Raw genomic sequence first — 4,835 nt, 5'->3', positions numbered from 1 at the left:
GCGCATATTGACAAAGTTATGGCGAGGGATCTGTATGGTATGTACTATATAGCTTTTCTCGCGGGCTATGTTTCTTTATATTGTATATCGAAGTACGCACCTAACGTTTCAAGAGAAGCTTTGCATGCCTTGTATAACTTGAACTGTAGTTTAGATTTACAACTTTACTTTAGTCTTTATGTTTTCTTACTTTTCAAGAGGTAATCTGCGATACTTGTAAATAGATACTACATATATATGTACGTTAACTTGTAATGTGTAATATTCCTGTTTGGTTAGGTCTATATTTTCTAATGTGACAAATATGTGTATGGTGGCCATCTTGTACAAGTAAACTGATATTATTAGCGTAATTTTACAAATTACAAGTCATAAATTATTCCTTTTTCCAAACAAGGAAATATACGAGAAAAAATAGAATAGATTCTTACGATTATTTTTGTGAAGTTTTGAAAAAATCATGTATTTAAGTATTCACGAGAAAGGGGAGACAGAAAAGAAATGCAAAGATGGAAAGTTTCGAATATGTAAAACGTAGTGAAATCCGTAAATGATTTCATAACTGCTCTTGAACATTTCTTACAAACAAACGAGTCATCTCATACTTTCCTACAGGAGAAGGACATATTCATCAGAAAAAATTCCATTGATGTTGTCTATGAATGCTTATGCATCCAGCGAAGTCTGTGATTATTTTCTTTATCTGGAAACATACGTTATAGTTTTGAAGTTATAGTTTTACATTATTTGTTCACAATCGTTATAAAAAGACCGGAAATGTATTCAGGTCACGCACATGCTTTACTGCTTTATACGTACCATCGATGTTAAAAAACAACTCGTACCGAAAGGATTAATATAATTTTTATTTAAATTTTTTGTTTCGTATTCATAGACGAAAACTGTTGTGTTGTTTGTCCGCAAATATGTAAAACGATTCCATTATATTATAAAGTTCTGAAAATCGATAGTTTTCGTTATACATTTCGTTAGTTAAAATAGTTAAATGACTTTCCAGAAACAAATCATGCTTCATGGACATTTTGAGCTTAGTTAACGTAAAAGTTAAACCTTGTTCTGTAATTAGTTAAGTTACATGAAATTAAATGGATTTCAAGTAGCTGGTATGTAAATGATACTTAAACTAACATGTAATGCTTAAATCGTAAAATAAATATACATGTAAAATCAGTTAAATTTAGGGAATCAATATCGATAAACGCGAAGCTATAAATAACATCTTTAAGTCAAAGATTATTTGAAAGAATTTCAATTTCACTTCAAACTTGAAAGGATATTTCAGATCAAGTAAATAACAAATTTATACCGGTATAGTGATCGCATGTTTCTTGAATTCAAACAATTTGTGTAATCGGTACGAGAATGTATGCAATATGGGATATTAAAGAGAATCGCATTAGGCATTATTGCACCATGTACGTCATAAATCGTCGATGGAAGCTCTGAAGCGGGCAAAAGAGTTTATAGCTTCGATAAATAAACTGTTCTTTGTAAATGATAGGTTAAAAAGTAGGTAATCAGCATTAATATCAATTGGATATTCCATCGAATAATTTTAAGGATCTTTGTATTATAACATATCCTTTAGATAAAAGATAATTGTTAGTTTTATATCGAAGAATCCACAAGTGTTTCTACAGTAACAAAGTAATTAACGTTTCCTTAAGGGACTAATTCTTGTTACAGATTTCTTTCACCTTCATCTTTGAAACTATTCATAAATTATATTTATATCTTTCAAAAAATCACATCCTAATCCTTAATAATGCTCACAGTTTTGTAGTATTTAATATCTTTTGATTTATTCGAGATTTCTTCAAATCTAATACAGAATTCAAAATGTTTCACGTATTTATTATAGTCTATAGATTATGCTTACAGACTTGGTTCATGTATGTACGTATGTGTATTATACATTATTGTATTTAAGAATTTATATGATCGTCCCATGAAATACCTCTAGTCTGTAGGAAACAGTCTGTTGCTACTATGGTTTAGATGAAAGAATATTATGACATGTCGTTTAACTGTGTGATACCATCTATTAATGTACCAACGATGACTTTAATGACGGTCTAATAGATATTGCGCTACAACTTTGATCGACGTGACTTATTTCTATGATGCACTTCGACAAGCTGATTTCAGCCAAATCAAGTCAAACGAAGTTTCTTGTGTTTAATATTCATATAAACTTACTATGCATGTACGTAGTTTGTTTCAGTAGCATCTACGTAGTTTAAGAAACTAGTTGATGACGTTATTTCAATAACACAATCATAGTGGTTTTTAGAATAATCATGATTCGAACGCAGACTATTAGGGGATGATATGTTTTAAGAACAAAAATTATAGTTTTCCCTTCTAAAACATGAGATCGAGATTGAAATAATTTTGAAAGAAGAGCGAAATAATTTTAATTCTTTAACCATTTAATTCTACCTTAATAGCAAAATACAAGAACGTGTTAAGTATACATTATTACTAATTTAATTATTTATATCACTAATAAAAAATATTCTTAATTCGCAATTCTTATATTATTTAACTATACTATTAATGAAATGATTTTATATAACTTGCAATTCAATGGAATAAAAACATGAATGAAATATTTAAACATACCTACGTACATAGATTTCCAATAATTTTAAGTAACTTTATGAATTAACACGTTATAATATATTTTGCATATATATACGGTATATATCTGTTACATTTATCAAAAATGATTCTTGTTCAATTACATTCGCCACTTATATCGCGGAAGCGTAAAATTATTTCAAACAATATGAAAATAATTTATCGTGAAAAATATTTTACGTATTGTTTCTCGTTTTTATCGTAAATTAAGCACGTTCCCATTTCTTGCCATAAGAAATAATGGATAATCGATAACAACAGCGTAACGAAAGTAAAAATTATTGTTCATTCACGTTTTGAACGTAATTTTATCAGCTGTACTTTTTCAGCTACTTTGATTTTACTTAATTTCAAAGAACATATTTAAATAATAGCTGGCTTAACGTATAAAATATAACGTCGAAACATTACCGCGACTGTCTTGAACAGATTTCCGCCTGTAGATGACTTTAAACGTTTCCGTATCTCGTAATTTGCGAGAAACGAATCTCACATACATTTCTACGAGACCTTGCTCTGTCCATCTTGCAGTTCCTTCCTTGATTGACTTTCAAATTTCCCCCTGGATTCTAGGCTGTTTCTGTCATATAGAGTGAGGAGTTCGCTGGCCCTCGAAGCAAAGAGACAAGCACATAGAAAGTCTGCCTTTGGGGTTGGAAGTAAGCATAATTTACGATACGATGATCTAATCCCTTCATCACGCTTGGAATATACATGGTTGCCTGTAAAAGGACGCAGTTTTATATTCAGCAAGTTGCAAAGAAAAGATCTATGTTATTTTGTGATCTTATAGTACTCACTCGAGAGAAAAGGAAATTTTAATCAACGTTATATAATATTGATGAAATCCAATTGCTGGGTCAAGAAGAAGAGAAAAATATCCTTCGCCATTGATAAGAAATATTTGACTTTCTGTTTTAATATACTGCGGGCACGAGAAAATATTTGCGCGTGTCCATATTTTCCAATGAACCGTTTTCCTATCAGCTTTTATATTTCAAATCAAATCCTTATAATCGTATGAAAGTACCACTAAATAATACCAAGTTTAATACCTGTATCATGTATTTATATTCATATTATTTAAATACCTTTCGTAGTCACTGTATAACTGCCATCTGTGGATAATACATAATTCTCTATTTATTCCTTCTGTAGCCGATATTGCACGACATGCATTATTTATTGATTTGTACATGTGTCCACAATAGGTAGATTTCTCTCTATGTGTATTCATAAAAAAAAATTCGTTGAATTCAAATCAGATGATGGAGGAGATTATTTTATTGGACACGTTTATTCTACCTATTCTATCGAGGGTTCGATTTAAACGTTCGATTTAAATGTTAAATAAAAAGTACGGTATATCAAATAAATAGGATTAATTTTTGGATCTACGCTTATCAGATATTTAATACTTCTCTCATTAAACATGTACTACAAATTTACGGAGTTTTAGATTACTTCCTTGTAACATTCTCTCTCTCTCTCTCTCTCTATATATATATATATATATATATATATATGTATTTATATATATATATATAAATATACAAATATGTACATATATGTAAGATAGTAATCCGGGGATAATTCAGGGATCTATTCTGTAGTCTAAAAATCGAGTTTTTATTATGGAGTAAATAATAAAATACAAAAATAAACAACAATTAATATGCGTCTATAACAATAAATAACAATAATTATATAAACGGGAAATAAGAAGTCTTTAGTACAATGTTTACCTGAAAATCGAGAATCGATTTTCAACGTCCTGAGCTACCGATCTTTCTTCTTCAGTCTTTAAAGTTTTAAATAACTATTCCGTAACCTTGTTTGTCTCTAATGTAACTCTCTGTCCGTCCGTTCGGGAAAAACGTGCTTCTTAAAATGATCGTCCATAAAACAAAAGAAGGTCTGTCCGTGAAACACAGCCTGTCGTGCTACCCGTAAAACAAAAAGAATCCCTATCCTACATGAACTCTAGGGAGTTTACACCGCCCCTCGAATGGGGAGTGGAACAGATTCCCTTCAGATCCCCGATTACCGTTATCCACTTCATATATGGAGTTTGAAATCCTTCTTAGAATTATGAAAGGTCCTTTCCTAATTTCTTCCAGCTTATTTCTATTCATTTTTTTTCCGTTATGGGTGAAGACCATATCACCGAT

General features: G+C 30.4%; 2 long non-coding RNA genes across 2 annotated transcripts; both read right to left on the bottom strand.

Annotated features, from left to right (window-relative positions):
* Positions 1–926: 926 nt before the first annotated feature.
* On the bottom strand, positions 927–3,569 carry LOC126927244 (uncharacterized). The gene is made up of 3 exons (XR_007715312.1): positions 3,465–3,569; positions 3,076–3,386; positions 927–957 (listed from the first exon to the last, which is right to left on the bottom strand). It is a non-coding gene; the product is annotated as an uncharacterized LOC126927244 (long non-coding RNA).
* Positions 3,570–3,573: 4 nt separating this feature from the next.
* LOC126927255 (uncharacterized) lies at positions 3,574–3,855 on the bottom strand. The gene is made up of 2 exons (XR_007715327.1): positions 3,756–3,855; positions 3,574–3,673 (listed from the first exon to the last, which is right to left on the bottom strand). It is a non-coding gene; the product is annotated as an uncharacterized LOC126927255 (long non-coding RNA).
* Positions 3,856–4,835: the final 980 nt, after the last annotated feature.

The sequence above is a fragment of the Bombus affinis genome, unplaced genomic scaffold (genome assembly GCF_024516045.1).
Source record: "Bombus affinis isolate iyBomAffi1 unplaced genomic scaffold, iyBomAffi1.2 ctg00000080.1, whole genome shotgun sequence".
NCBI lineage: Eukaryota > Metazoa > Arthropoda > Insecta > Hymenoptera > Apidae > Bombus > Bombus affinis.
Note: the sequence above shows the minus strand (reverse complement) of the source record. Positions and strands in the feature narration are given on the sequence as shown.